The sequence below is a fragment of the Nannobrachium achirus genome, assembly GCF_963921795.1.
Source record: "Nannobrachium achirus genome assembly, chromosome: 12".
NCBI lineage: Eukaryota > Metazoa > Chordata > Actinopteri > Myctophiformes > Myctophidae > Nannobrachium > Nannobrachium achirus.
The window spans coordinates 26688102-26705001 of record NC_137832.1 but is presented as its reverse complement, the minus strand read 5'-3'; the positions used below and the strand labels follow the sequence as shown (position 1 = coordinate 26705001).

At 40.4% G+C, this 16900-nt stretch overlaps 1 protein-coding gene across 1 annotated transcript in view; it reads right to left on the bottom strand.

Annotated features, from left to right (window-relative positions):
- Nucleotides 1-16900, bottom strand: part of galnt9 (polypeptide N-acetylgalactosaminyltransferase 9) — a gene marked incomplete at both ends in the record, with an annotated part of 136804 nt that overhangs the window by 119523 nt on the left and 381 nt on the right. The window lies entirely within an intron of this gene.

Sequence of the window (16900 nt, the reverse complement as noted above, 5' to 3'; positions counted from 1 at the left end):
ACAATTATGTTAAGCCTCGAACCAAGCCATCCAGGATGGAGGTGAATCATGACCATATAACCTTTGATCCTATGTGAAAACATATTTTTATATTACATTATTTGATATACTACATTTAATAACTACCCTTTGTTTAGCGATTTTCAAAATGTTCTTTTCATAGAAAAAAAGGTTATATGGTCATGATTCACCTCCATCCTGGATGGCTTGGTTCGAGGCTTAACATAATTGTTATAAATATTTTTGTAAAAGTCTATGGCGAAAATGAATGGGGAATATTAAGTGACCCCAGGAATCCACTTCCGCTGCGATGCTCTAGTCTATTAGATCATTCATTGGCTTGGAAGATATTTTTTGGTATGGTGACAAGTAAGAGACACTGGTGTCTACATATTGACAAGAAAGAGACAGAGGAGAAAGTGGTAGGCCTACAGTCAGCTGGGGCATTAAGGCCACAGTGGCCTCAGGCCATGCCATTTTTTTGAGGGGCACAAGGCCAAACCGAGGGGCAACGACGGCCATGGCCTTCATGGCCTCCCTGAAATTCCTGCCCTGGTACATTCTATATATTTACGGAATGGCATGGATTACGTTTTTGCCCAGCTGTCTGTCCGTGTGCCTGTCTGTGTGGCTGAGCAGTTAATCTTGAGAACCGCTGGACAGCTTGGCGTGACACTTTGCACTGCTCCCGGTAGGCCAGGTCAGCAGGGGCATCAATTGGGTATGGCAGGGGTATGCAGCTGCCATACCCTGGGTCCAGGGGGTAGAATACAAGTTACTTTAAAATATAAATTTATGAATGTCTCTTTGTCTATATGTGCTGGTTATGTTGTTAAATTACAGAAAAATAACTACAAATGCAAAATTTAACAAGGTATTATAATTATATTCTCCACACTTGTATTCTCCCCATCTTGATATATTCCCAGGTTCCGCAGGTCAGCTGCACAGGTGCAATGCATTATTCATTATTGTTAATTGTGGCACATTTACTATATTATTCCAAGTTTAGCTGCACTTGAACAACTGTTCCAGACTGCCATATCCAGCCCAAGAAACCACAGACATCTTTTGGGAAAAAAATAGAATGTACTTCTTAAAATAAATGTATTATGCCTGTTGCAAAGGTATGGCAACATGAGCAGTCATGTTGCCATACCTTAACCTTTTCTGAACTGACGCCACTGCAGGTCAGGAAAAACTTCTATCCCACATTTTTCCGGTCTCGATGATGACTCTATGACAGGCCGCTTCATGTTTTGGCCTAAAACTCTTGAATTTCCCCCTGGATTCATTTGATCATTACGCAACTCTCCATATAAGGCACACCCATTTCCAACACAGGATTTACCACCATTTAGCATTTTCTTCATAACACACCTTTTGCTACAGATTTTTTCATAAACACTTTCAGGTCATTCTTGCTAGTTTGAAGAGGACCCTGGAGTCTGCCATTATTGGCATTAGAGTCACAGACTTAAATGTCCATCTCTAAAAATCGCACCTTCACTTCGCATGGTATCACAAATGACACACATGCATACTGTATCTCCTTGTATGGGCCGTCTCTGTCCGTGACGTTAGTTATCTGCAGGCATAGCTGGACCTACAGTACACACAAAGCCAGACGTAGGAGGCCGAGCAGTTAGCACCGCTCAAAAAGATATATCTCTGTAATGCGAACAGACCTTCATGCTGTCTTGCGTGACAATGACATTTTCAAAGAGGCAAACATTGTTCTGCCAGAATGAAATCTCAAAGGACATGCTGTTATCAGTCTTCAAATGAGTAACTTCTGAAATAATATCAAAGGCCTATGCCATGACAATGGGGATTTGTTGGCTGGTCTCATGCTGCTGTCACCTCTGCCTTTGGAATTACTCGTCTCTTTAGAAATGCTGGTGCGAGAATAAAGCAAGATTAAGTCTGGAAACACAGATAGACACACAGACTGACCCTCTTATAGACAGCTAGATTGCAGCATAAGTTGAACCACCTCATAAAAATATTAATTGAACTATCGTTTTTTCGTCTTCATACAGAGATGAACATAAGTAAACTGGTGGTCTTAATTCTAACCATTTAATTTTGATTTTCAGTTTTTCACGGCCCTTAATGTTTTCTAGATAGTAGGAAAGCTGGAAGGAAGACAGCAACAAGCCACTCAGCTCCGCAGCTTCACCCCTCCACGAAGGTACAAAGTAATCCTCAGGGTTCTACTGGAGATTTGTAACTGGTTGAATGGCTCCAAACCGCCTCCTCCCACTAGAGGGAATGGCTTGGCTCTCCCTACCCTACCCCTTGCACCGGCCAACTGGTTGATGTGGTGGCATTTAGTGAGGAGAATGGGCGGGGTTCAAATCACAGACAGCCATCTGCCACCTTCAAGCAGGCACTTTCGCCACACATTGACAGAGACATGCTCTTTAGAAATTAGGAGACGGACAGAGACAGAGATGAAGGGGTGATGATGAGAGACAAGGTGGGTGGAGAGACACAGGGGATGGGGGAATCAGACATGGGGTGGTAGACATAGTTATACGGTATAGTGTGGAAGAAGTGACTGAGAGAGAAAGGGAGACAGAGAGAGAGAGAGAGAGAGAGAGAGAGAGTGAAAGACGAGATTAGTTGTGGTCGGAGGAAGGAGTGAGAGAGACAGAAAGATTGTTTTACATCTTTCTTTGTTACAAGTCATCACATGCATTTGATTGTTGTCAGTCTGTGTGTTTGAGCAGTAATCCGTCCATCCGTCTCTTTGTGTGTGCTGCAGTGTAAGCCGTGGTGTCCCTATTTATGTCTGAGAGTCTCAGACTGGGCTTCAGAGTCTCTCTGTGAGTTATGCCCTGCCAACTGTTCTGGTCAACATGTTTGTTGTTTTTGTTGTTTTTTTATCTCATCTTAGCATCCTCCCCTCCTGCCTCTTTCCGATTCCACCGGCTGGTTAGAAAACAATTCTATTAAAGGCTGAAAGGCTGCAGATATGCTCAGAGCGAGCATCCAAAAAGGTCCACTGCTATTGCCATCACGATTGGAGATGATGCACTTTGAGATATTTTATAAAAGGGCTAGGTTGCACAGGACGGAATTCCTTTTTAATATATATCGGACCAGTTACGCATATATGGAGATCCCTGATACCCATAGAGATCCATGTATATGGACATATGGGCATATTGGTTGGATCGGCGGTTCTGCTGAAAAGAATGTGTTTTGTACTGTAAATCAGGGATCTCCATATATGGGCATACAAGGGACAAGGACGGATCGTGATGTCACAATGTGATGTCACAGATATCCAGGGTTTGATCTTTGATGAGGTGATGTCACAACAATGTGATGTCATTGAGGCATTACAGAAGGAAGGACGTACGGACAAGATGTGACGGTTCTCATAGTTAACTGCAACATACGGTCGCAACAATACTTCATCTGTATACAACAGAGTCGCACAGAATACATGTAAGCAGAATAGCAGACTGCTCTATTTCTCAAACAAATAAAATCAATAAGTGTGTCTTAAATAAAGAAGAAGAGTAAGAAGAAGAGGTAGAAGAAGAAAGGCACAATACATAAACGGAACTCCATTCAGTGCAGCTCAATAAAAAAGCTGTGCTCTTCAGCATGGTTAGGACAATTCTTATGATGTATTTATTGCCACTACAAAGAACGTAAAGTAATCAAAATGGATGGAGCCCGCGACATGGGTTCAGTCAGCATAAACTCGAGTGGGTCAATGCGGTTGCATTCAGTTTCTGATACAACGCTACTACGCCAGTCTTGCGTCACAGGTGACGTGGCAGTCAGCTGATCATTGCCAACCTACTTAAAGCCTGCTCAGTTGTCTCTTCCTCCTGCCTTGCTGATTGGCTGCTGGCTTGCTTGCCCCCACCGCCTCCCCAGCACCACCAGTAGGCTCTGCTGCTAATTCTGTTCCCCATGGGGGGTGTTTATATATATTTATATCTCCCTGCTCCTAATGGTTATTGATGTTCTTCTGTGCTGCGCTGATCAGGGAGAGCAGAGCCTGACGCCAAAATAAATGTGACATATACACACTTGCATTACTCATTCATAATAATAATAAACATTGTTTCAATCCTTATCGTGAGTTATCTGACTGAACCAAACAAAGGCCTAGTTGGAATGCCTGCTGTGTTAACAATTAACCCATTTAGGCCTAGTATTATTCATTGAATGCTTTAACTATTGAAAAATATCAGATCTACAAGCTCACAGCACGGCACCGAGTGCCGCGCTGCGAGCTTGTAGATCTACTATTTTTGAAAAAGTTGTGAAAATGTGTGCTAATCTTTGAATATATGTATTCTTTTTTGCTTCTGGGTGGTCCCTGGAACTAAATATTTTGAGATGGGGGTCCGTGGCCAAATACATATCATTTGGGAGGGTCCCTCACATGAAAAAGTTGACATAGTAGTCTCTCAAGAACAGACTAACTGAGCTCCAGTTGCGTGAAAAGGACCTTTTCTTTGACGATGGCTGGCCAGATTGCTGACATAGAAACATAGGTTTTTCAAAAAACCTTAGAAGGATTCAAAAGACACTCATAGAATTGGGTCAAAATTCAAATTTTCACGATTTTTTTTAAATAGCAGATCTACAAGCTCGCAGTGCGGCACTCTGTGCAGCGCTGTGAGCTTGTATATCTGCTATTTTTCAATAGCTAAAGCAGTCAATAATTCTAGGCCTAAAACAATCCTTATTCTAGCGAGGTATCATTCCACCTATTTAGGCTATCTTTCCTCTCTGAAAATGGCACATTAGCAAAAAAACACCTTTATTATCCTAGTATGAGGCAATTACAGGCTAACATCTGCTTCCCATGGCTTCTATTGTAAACACAGACTCTGGATTCCCTTATATTGTCGTTGTCGGCTGGAAACCTCGTATCTCCAAGTTTCAAATTTGTAGTTCTTTCGCAAAGTAAAGCCCTGCTTTGTCATACAAGGCCGTCGCACAAAAGTAGTGAAAACAGCAGATCTACAAGCACACAACGCCTCGCACCGCGAGGCGTTGTGTGCTTGTAGATCGGCTGTTTTCACTAGTTTAAGTCATTTTAAAAATGATAAATGCAAAACAAACGGTTTTGGACATAAAAGGTTTTCACTCAACGACGATATACAGGCAGTGAACGCAGAAAGGGGGTGATAACAGAACAAAGTGAATGCCTCTCTGTAGCCCTGGCAACAGTCTGCACCCAGGAAGGACACTGGCAACCGGGTGAAGGGCAAATATGGATTATATCTCTCCATAGCAACATATTGCATAGTAGACTATGTATATGTGCCCCCACCTGACACTTTTATATCTTTCAGAATCAATTCCAAATGTTGCACCGCACCGCCGATGCTCTAGTCCAGGGGTCTTCAACGTTTTCAGGCCAAGGACCCCTTAGCTGAGAGAGAGATGAAGCAGGGACCCCCACAACCTGTTCATAGATTCCATAGTTTCATTGTTTGACAGCGTGATCGATCATCAATGTATTTTGGGTTCATGTCAATTTGTGTTTTCAGAATTAACCTTGAAACGTCAATACTTAATAAACTTGACCTTTCACTCTGTACTTAGTCTGCTCTTTTTCCCCTCTACACCAAAGGTCTTTACCAAAAACGCCTCGCAGCGCGAGGCGTTGTGAGCTTGTAGATCTGCTATTTTTGGCTAAAGTTCTCAGAATAAGGACACTAGGGTTCAAGTGGTTAATATAAAAAAAGAAGAAAAAAGGTTTCTATCAGTCAAAGATTTGGAGGACCCCCTGTAGTAACTCTGAGGACCCCCTAGGGGTCCCCGACCCCCTGTTGAAGACCCCTGCTCTAGTCTAAAACTGCCAACTTGATCAACAAAAAACTGTTTTCACATGGGCTTTTAAACTCAGTCCACAATTTGTTATTGTAAAAGGGGGCAAGGCAAAAAACCTCAAGCAAAGCATACAGAAGTAGAAGGGTTAAATGTGCACCGCCTTATCCTGATTGTCTGCCTGCACCATTAGGCTACAGTCCCACATGAAGAAATGAATTGCCTCCCGTTCACTTTCATTATCGTTCTCTTGCGTGGAGATCAAATTTGGTGAACTATGACAGATTCTGCCTTGGCAGGCGAAAATCAATCCTGCATGTGCGTTTGTGTGCTGTATGTGTGACTGTATCCTTAATTATTCATCATCCCAGTCTCTATTAATTGACCCTATCCTCGCAGCCCCATTATCAGCCAAATACCAAGTACTGAACCACTGCAAATCTGTGACAGAATGACATGGCACCACCACCGAACTGGATATTTTGGGGCGGCAGTGGCTGCAGGGTAGAGAAACCATCCCAGAAGGGTTCCCAGTTCGATCCTGGGCTCCCCCAGAGTTAAGGTGGTTGCACACTGCACTGCGTGTTTTCATTGCGTTTTGGAAATCCGAAAGCCGCAGGCCAGGAAGAGAGAGAGGAAAGAGAGAGAGAGCAAGGGACTCAGTGTGAAAGCTGCGAAAATCGGAAAAAATCAACCCTGGTCCGAAAATAAATACGAAACGGGCGGCAGTGTGCAAACGTGATTGACATAACGTGAGGTTGATTTTTTTATTCACACGCTCCAAAATTCACTCCGATATTCGGCCCGAAAAACGCAGCAGTGTGCAAAGACCTTTAGTGTCGAAGAGTCCTTGAGCAAGACTCTTGATGGTGAGCAGGTTGGTGCCTTGCATGGTTTCCTCCGCCATCGGTGTATAAATGTGTGTGTGAATGGGTGAATGTAATGCACAATCTCTGTAAATAAATAAATGCACCATTTACCATTTGTATTGTGTCCAACACCATAACGTCTCCCCACAACTGGCCTCTCAACAATCAATTTACCTATGTTATTTTGACCTAATGCATTTAGCCCTTAAATAATGGAGCAACCTTCTGAAAGTGTCTTATTTTCTAAGATAGAGCCTCTCAATTGGTGAATGATTTAAGAGCAAGAGTAGATTTGTGCGAACAAAGTGATATCTAAATATTGATGGTAATGGAAGGGTCGGGTGGTCTGCTCAAGAAGAGGAAAATAACGAATGTTAAAGAGCTTTTAAAGGCTTCAAAGGCGAAAACAAACATCGCAAAAAGATTGCTGACAGACGAATATTGGCATGTCACTAGTTCATTTCATTAATAAATCATTATCCCCATGACAATTAAGCCATATACGAGCTTGAATGACAGCAGAATCAGAAGAATCGGTTTTATTTGTCACAGTATTACAGGGTGAAAAGCTTTATATATATATATATATATATATATATATATATATATATATATATATATATATATATATATATATTAGGGCTGGGATGTGATTAAACATTTTAATCTAATTAATTACAGGCTCTGTGATTAATTAATCGCAATTAATCGCATTTTAATCGCACATCGATATTTGACCTGAGAAGCATTTTTTTCAAGTAAAACACATTTTGTTGTACGAGTGAATCAACAAGTGAGTTTTTTTAATCTAAATTTCGCATCCACTGGGCCAAGCAAAGCACTCTGATCGGCTACTTCTCCCTTTGCGTTTGTTGTCTCTTCTTGGTTGGTGCATCGCTATGATTGGTATGCCCGAAACTGAAGGTTCTGTGGTGCAAAAACTAAGTGCGATTAAAATGCGTTAATTTTTTTAATCGCGTTAATTTTCTGTAATTAATTAATCGCAATTAATCAGTTAAAGTCCCAGCCTTAATATATATATATATATATATATATATATTCTTATCAGAAGGTCCCAGATTGCAGATACAGTAGCATGAAACTCCAGCTAAAAGCTGTACTTAATATTGTGATTTTCAGATAAATATGATAAACAGATGACAGGTTGTCATTAATCTCAACAAGCATACTATGGGTTCATGACATTCTCACATGATGAGAAGTATTTTGAACATTTTTATCAGCAATAGATTGTCTGCTTTTATTGAAATAAACTCATCTCTCTCCTCTCTATGCAAAGATGCACCAAGACGTTCTCATTATTATTCAAGACACATTCTTATTAAATGAAAAATCAAGTGCTTGAAAAGTGGTGTATCTGTCATTTCTGAGCATGACATTTACGTTTTACGTTTTTGGTACCTCCCATCACGACAAATTGGCTGGTGGCATCGGGCACTTCCCCAGTGCAATATATGGATAATATAGCTAAGATCATTAATTATTTTTATAACCTCAATGCTGAGTCTCTCAGCAACGCCATCTGCCATGCTGAACGTGAGAGTTGTGTTGAATTAGAATGGATTTGCAAGCACTATTGTGAATTGTGAATGTAGGTGCGCAGCATAATCGGAATAATATGCTCTCTAAACAGTGTAGGCGTGAAAATGACAATATGTCGGTCGTGAACTAGTAGTGGCACTTGCTCTATAGGACGTAAGATATGAAGGACCCTTTGTTTTTCTGTGATATGTAACACGCTTTGAGTATTCTGCTCAGCCAGTCGGGAGACTGGAATCTGAGTCTGGAATATCTGTAACATGTGACTGATTACAATTATACAGCCACTTGTGATTTGGATATTTCACATATAACCAGTATTCCATTCCGTTCCTTGATCATTTTGTAATGAATCGTACAAACCAAAGACGTGGCCAACCTTCAAAGGATGTCCTTATCATAATACTAAGACCTTTCCCCAAGTCTGTAGGCCTACTGTATGTAATCATACCAGCAATGTGAGATATCCATCTCAACCCTGAAACCCTCTCTGGCATTTCATTATGGGAAAGAGAACTAAATGCAGATTGTCAGGTGAGCCGGCGAATGCATTACTGCGATTACCTAAAGGCTGAGCAGAATTGATTCTCATCTGTTTCTGAAACTGTTTTGTCGACCAGTGGCTCATCTACATATCATTATTTGAATAGATTTCATTTCATCAGCGCTCCATCCACCCCTCGCTCCAGCACAATCTGCTGTGGTGTGCCTGCAATCCCCGCACCTTTATATGCGTGCCCAACACCTTGTGTGTGTGTGCGGTAAGCACGCACGCACGCACGCACGCACGCACGCACGCACGCACGCACGCACGCACGCACGCACGCACGCACGCGCGCGCACACACACACACACACACACACACACACACACACACACACACACACACACACTACCATTCATCCATGTTTCACTGACACTGACAGAGTATCAAGTGTGTTTTGATTGCGGTAGAAAATGCTAAAGAGTATGTACGAAGACACATTCCTCATCAACAGCCCTGTGGGTTTGGCTTGCCAACATAGATGGTTTCTTTGACATCATCGGGCATTATAGATAAGAGGCATATCTGGAGCTGCAGCTGGGCCTGTGAGGCTGCATGCTGTCTCCTCAGCTCCTATACGGGAGAAGGCAGGAAGGGGGCCAGGACTCCTGTCTCATTGCATATCAAAATAGGTTGTTACCGCTGTGCGGAATACTAGTCTTAGTAGCCTTACTGTTTGAATTGCACAAAAAAATAGAGAAAATAGCTGATCTACAAGCGAGGTGTTGTGTGCTTGTAGACTGCTTTTTTCTTTTTTTTAGATAATTCTTTGGGGGCTTTTTATGCCTTTATTTGATAGGATAGTAGACCAACAGGAAATGGGGAGAGAGATGGGAATGACATGTGGCAAAGGTCATCCAGATCGGGAATCGAACCGGCGACGCCAGCAAGCATCATAGCCTATGTGGTATGCGACTGGACCACTAGGCCAGCGTGGACCCCTAGATCTGCTATTTTCACTAGTTTTGTGCGACAGTCTTGTATGATGAAGCAGGGCTTTACTTAAAACGAAAACAAAAAAAAAACACAAATTTGAAAATTGGAGATACAAGGTTTTCTGCCCGACAGTGACAATATCTTATTGGTGAAGGACAAACAGCTAGCCTAAAACCTAATTTATGTTGTCGCATGACAGTGTTGCTCCCCGAAAATTATTCTGATGTGGTTCTCAATTGAACATCAGTTTCGGTGAGCGTTGTGCATCAATAATTAGGCGTTATTGTTGCACTGATGATGATGCATTTCTATTGAACAGATGAGCAATCAAGTGGCCTGGGCCAAGCCAGTGAGTCATTATGTTTAATACATAGGGAAGGTATAATTCATTATTCACCAGAATGTTTTACTTTGGTGGTTTGGTTTTTAAATAGCATGAATGATAATAGACCGGTTTCCTGAGTGCTTCCCTGTAGATGCAAACTGCGGTGCAAACAGCAGCCAGTGATGGAGTAGAAGTAAAATGATTGAAAATGGGAAATACTCAAGTAAAGTACGAATACTCAAAATTGTACTTAAGTACAGTACTTAAGTACATGTAGGCTACAAATTACTTTACACTACTGTTTACATCACGGCGCTCTCCAATGTGTCGCCCAGGAGATCGGTCTATAGTCTCACTGTCTATTTCTTTCATGGGATAGTGAAATGTTCATTTTGAACGAATCAAATTGCAACTTCCATTTACACGCGATCTGCATCTAGAAATCTCATCTGAAATTTTCAGGAAAGCCTAGATAAGTTGGACCCCAATAAATGCCAATGGGGATAGGGTTGGTGGTGTGAATTTCATTTGAAAAAATGACAGGAAGCAGCGAAACTCAGCCAGTGTAATTTCAGTGCCCAAACAGATTGTTGAATAGGGTAGCAACAACATAGCAACCATTTCCTCTATTGAAACTCCCTAATATTAACACCCTTTTTAAACTAACAAGCCTTTGTAGATGTGAATTAATTAACACCAAGCCAATTCCCATTGGGAATGATGCCCTTTGCTACAATAATGGCCTGTCGTAGTTTCTGATAAATAACTGTCAAAGATGACCCCCTCTTCGACAGAGGAAAAGTAAAGCTGCCTGACTTCCACCTACTTCTTTAGATATTTAAATATTGTACAGAAGAAATTAGATATGCTCTCAATGCGGACAAAATGAGGTCTATGCATCTAGTATCAGTATACCAGGTAAAAACAATATTACATTGTTAATAAGGCTGGGACTTTAACTGATTAATTGCGATTAATTAATTACAGAAAATTAACGCGATTAAAAAAATTTACGCATTTTAATCACACTTAGTTTTTGCACCACAGAACCTTCAGTTTCGGGCATACCGATCATAGCGATGCACCAACCAAGAAGAGACACCAAACGCAAAGGGAAAAGTAGCCGATCAGAGCGCTTTGCTTGGCCCAGTGGATGCGAAATTTAGATTTAAAAAGCTCACTCGTTGATTCACTCGTACAACAAAATGTGTTTTACTTGAAAATAAATACTTCTCAGGTCAAATATCGATGTGCGATTAAAATGCGATTAATTGCGATTAATTAATCACAGAGCCTGTAATTAATTAGATTAAAATGTTTAATCGCATCCCAGCCCTAATTGTTAATTATCCAGGTACAATATCCAACTACAGATCACATTTTAATGAAAGCTGTAAATGGGGTCTCCAATAAATAAACATCTATTACCGTGAGCAATATAAATGAAAGTTAGAGGAACAGTCCATATCTAGAAGACATGAAACTGTTAAAGTTTATTTTTATATATAATTACAGTATATTGACTTAAAATGGGAACTCTAGGGTAACTCTGCAGGAAGCAGAATGGAATTGCACAATGATGACATCATGAGTGGAGGAAGTTGCCAGACAACTATTCCACAACCTCTGAATGCTATATCTGGATTACAGTCCAAGGCAGGAAGCTGTCATCTGTGTGTCATTTCGGTTCACGAAAATATATTTTTAAATAGCTTTATATTTCTTTTTCTTTTTTTTCTTTTTTTTCCCATTTCTGCTAAGAAGCAAGCTATTGTGCTTTGATGATTTTGATTCATATTAGGATACATTTGCACAACTGTAAAGACGAAACTGAAGTGGGGAGGATGCATCACAGCTGCTTTAAAGCGTGATCATTTTCAGAGCTTCCGTGCTCCTGACTGCATGACGGAAGACAATTGTGGAAGGTAACAGTCTGGCTCGTGAGAATATATACATACCGGTACACTACTGTAATGAATGTACTTGTTATAACATTGGCCCATAAATATAGACTGTAAATGTCTAGCATTCAAAACCAGATATATTTGCAATGCTCTGGAAACCTCTCAGTAAACTATTAAATATAATTAAATTATGAGTATTCTTGTATTTGTTTATACAGAACTTGGGTGAGTTTACCAGGGTGGACTTCTTCCACTCCTGACATCACAAAACTGCTCAACTGACTGACATTTTGGAATATTAGGGGCGGGTGCAGATTTAGCACCAATTATCAAAATGTATGAAACATTCATGCGAATGCCAAATAATAATAGAAGAGAGGTTTTAGCATAATAATGATCTGTTGCCCTAATAATATAATCATACATAATGCATTAGAATTATAACACAATTATATAAAAAATATTCATGTATACTTTTTATTTAATACATTCTTTGTTTCAGCTCCTATGGTTAAATGGCATTAACATTGTTAGTGTCTATGTACTGTACTTCTGACAACTCTGCAATACTGCTGAAGGTCAAAATCCTGGCTTATTAATAAGCCTGTTAAAACAACAACCTTATCCACTTGGCGGAGCCTAAAGCTGTGGAGACCCACTGATAACCCTTGTGTCATTCATTTCTGCAAAGAATTGTGTGCTGATAATTCTGAACTGTTGTTTCTTGTCAAAAAACGTATGAATATATATACTGTATATACAGTATGTATAGCCTATATAGGTATATATTATTTCTTTATTTCTTTATTTTGTTACCCGACTTTTCATGTCCTTCAAATCAAATTGTACTTCCCAATAAGTCCCCTGGCATGCCATTGTTAGACAATAAACAACAGAGGAACATTACTTCATATTGCTGCCAGCTATTGTAATAGTTATTGTCACACTGAGTACTCTCCAACCTACTATAGTGCTTCCCAGTGGCCATAGAGTGCAATATGTAGACTGCACACTTAAAAAGAATGGGCCAGGGGCACCCGGTGGCCTACTGGTCTATGCACATACCATATAGGTGTTGATGCCTGGCTGCGTCGTCGGTTCAATTCCCGATCCGGACAACCTTTGCCGCATGTCTCTCCCCATCTCTCCCCCCGTTTCCTGTCAGTCTGCTGTACTATCCAGTGGAAGCATAAAAGCCCCAAAAAAAAAAGAATGGGCCAAAGACTTGCGATGTGAATGTATGATTCACCAATAAAAGGCTAAAATGAGATAATGAAGTTACTTGAGTTATAAACTTGACAATTTGAAATCGTTGACACTGCGCTATATTGAATCATTATCACGCCCACTGGCATCATAAAATACATGTGATTTTGCAGATGTTTTCCCCTTTGTGCACTTAAATTGAAAGGAGATAACATATTCATAAATGTATCCTGTACTTTTTAGGCCATTGAATCTACCTATGTTTTATGTGTTTGTTCATGAGACAACAGTGATATGATATGATTTGTCTCAGAGACATTAGTGAGTCACAAACAATACTGCAAAGCTATAAAAGACTAGAAGAGGGGTAGGCAATCTTAGGCATGGGTGCCAACATTGGCACAGGGGAGGGTGATCACTGGCACACTGGCATAAGTGTGAGAGAAAGGATTTTTCTTTTAAAATTAAGATGACATTCTGCAAATTAATTCTACATTCATGATAACTCTGACTGGGGAGTGGGCATATTGGTTGTACAATTGCTTTGGGCAGTCCAGGGAAGAGGGGTGGTTTTGAGCCTACACTACATTGTTAGAGGTAGGCCTGTGCTTGCATGGTAAGTGCACTAAGCAGGACACCAACAGGAAGTGTTTCTTATGAAGGTTGCTGACTAAGCTACAGACATGATGCCAAAATCTCAGGCACAATAACAAGATCACACAGGACTGAGAGAGGACTGGCCAAGAGGTATGCTTCCCTGCCATGCTGCCAGGGGCGTCACACCAAATTCTGGGCCCTGGGTACAAGGATTCACTGCGGGCCCCCCATGAATGTTAACTATTGAAAAATAGCAGATATACAAGCTCACAACGCGGCACCGAGTGCCGCGCTGCGAGCTTGTAGATCTGCTATTTTTGAAAAATCGTGAAAATGTGTGCCACGAAACCTATGTTTCCATGTCAGTGATGCTCAAACTTTTTCATGTGAAGGACCCCCCCCCCATCTCAAAATATTTAGTTCCAGGGACCCCCCCCCCCAGAAGCAAAATGTGAGTTACAAATGTTCACTTAAAAAATACATATAATCAAAGATTCGCGCACATTTTCACGACTTAAAAAAAAATAGCAGATCTACAAGCTCGCAGCGCGGCACTCGGTGCCGCGCTGTGAGCTTGTATATCTGCTATTTTTCAATAGCTAAAGTTACTAGGGCCCCTCCACCTTGGGCCCTGGTAACTCAGTCCCACTTTCCTACCCCTTGTGATGCCCCTGCATGCTGCTGTGGAACTGTGGACAGAATGATGAGAATTAATTTCTCATTGATGCCTATTTTGCTATACAGTATACATCACAGGAGGTTCAATAGGTTACAAAGGACACAATGGCCTTGAAATTAACCTTAGCACATAACCGATGTAAACTTTCACTTAAAGTAACACAATGGAAAGCACCCAAATTCCACTTTGCTCGCCGTGCATAGACAGAGGGAGAGTTAATGAGACTCAGAAAAATCATTATGAGATGTCTCGCTGGCTGTTTACACGTCTCCTGGACTATTATCTCCTGTTGAATGGATTCTTTATTCACAGATCACCATTAGATAAGATTAGCTGGCATGGATTGAAGGTACACAAAGATACTGTCATTAGGCCCTACTATTTTGATTATGAAACGGTACAGACAAGATTTATGTTCAAACATTATTGTCATTAGGTGAATATTTACCAATGATGAGAAATATAACACAAACAGCTGTTTATTCATATTCCCATGCTGGGTAGTTCACAAATACACACATATGTACACACACACACATGTACACACACACACACACACACACACACACACACACACACACACACACACACACACACACACACACACACACACACACACACACACACACGCGCGCACGCATACAAACACACTCACAGTGTCTTACTTCTTTTTTCACAATAACACCCATTCTGTTTACGTCTTGATTTATCTGGATCAAGGGCATATTTTAGTCTTAAAATAACTAGTTTCGAGACTGGCAGTATCTGTACCTGGGTTTTTAATTAATGAAAAAGGCATAAATCAGAGCTTTGACAATATTCGGACAGACTGTTATACTGTAAAAGTTGAACAAAAGGCATACATTTTCCTCTTGCACCAGACAAAACTCTCATAAGAATTTTCTTGGGCAAAGAAATCCCAGGTTATATTTTTACTGGCAGTTTTTGGCTTTGTGGATCTTGCGTCTGTGGGGAATTAATTAGAGCATGAGTCAGCTGGAGTCATATTTAACCTGATTTAAAGGGTGCTGCCATGCCGGGGAGGCCAACCCCTCCCCAATACTGTACGTTTCCCAGACTAATGGCCACATAATAAAATACAAGTCTGTGTCATTGTGTTATATAGCTATTACATAGGACTCTCCTTCAAATCTCGGACAGCTCATTGAGTCAGTAGTGTTAGATCAAAGCAATATATTTCCGAGGCAATACACAAGCTGTGGCAATTTTTCTTAGCAGGAATCAAGCTACCTCTAACTGGGATTATCTACCTCTAACTGGGATTCATAATTATGTTTGAAGATATTAAAGAAATTTATTATTTAGAGTTTATACATTGATGTGTGGAGGTCACTCACTCCTATCAAAGCAATATATTTCCAAAGCAATACACAAGCTGTGATTTTTTTTGGCAGGAATCAAGCTACCTTTAACTGGGATTATCTAATTCTAGCTGAGATTCATAATTATGTTTGAAGATATTAAAGAAATGTATTATTTAGAGTTTATACATTGATGTGTGGAGGTCACTCACTCCTATCAAAGCAATATATTTCCAAAGCAATACACAAGCTGTGATTTTTTTTGGCAGGAATCAAGCTACCTTTAACTGGGATTATCTAATTCTAGCTGAGATTCATAATTATGTTTGAAGATATTAAAGAACATGATTATTTAGATTCACACATTGATGTGTGGGGGTCACTCCTATAGCTGCTCTACCTGTGGAAATCAGTAGCCAAATTGTTATTGTTATAATAATAATTATTGTTTTGTCTTTGCACATACTTTAATGCATGCCTATACTGTATACAGCCAACAGTTTTAATTCTGTAACTTATGTTTTGATACACATGATACTTCAAGGATTGTTGAAGCGGTTTTCCTATCAGTGTTGGATTATGGGGAGGTAATTTTAGAAATGATGTTCCTTCTCCACCTCCTAGACACTGTCTATAGATCATTCTACCCTCATGATGTATTACGGCTGATAGCTATGGTAGGCTACTCAATACTCATCATTGTATCCTGTACGATAAGGTGGGTTGTCTTCTCCGGCAGAGAGGCTAATAAAAACTGGTATCTGATTAGGCCCTATCTCTAATAAAGGCCATTTTTCAGAAAGGTATTGCAATGGATTATAGGAACTTTGGACCCTATCTAACATGTTTCTATAATGCTTAAGATACCCTGTTCAATTTGGAAAGTCCAGAAAACAACTGAAAAAAATATGAGCAACACAATTATTCACTTATATGGTAAGGACAATTTAAAGCATCTGATCAACATCCTTGACTCAATACAACTATTGCAACTATTTCCTCTGTTATGTTTGTATTGTTTTGGTTTTATAGCCTATTATGTTTTATTGTTGCCTAATGTAATCTCGTCATCACTGGAAATGAAGGCCCATGCACAGTGAATGTATTCCTGTGAATTAAAGGTGAATAATGAACACAGCTCACATAA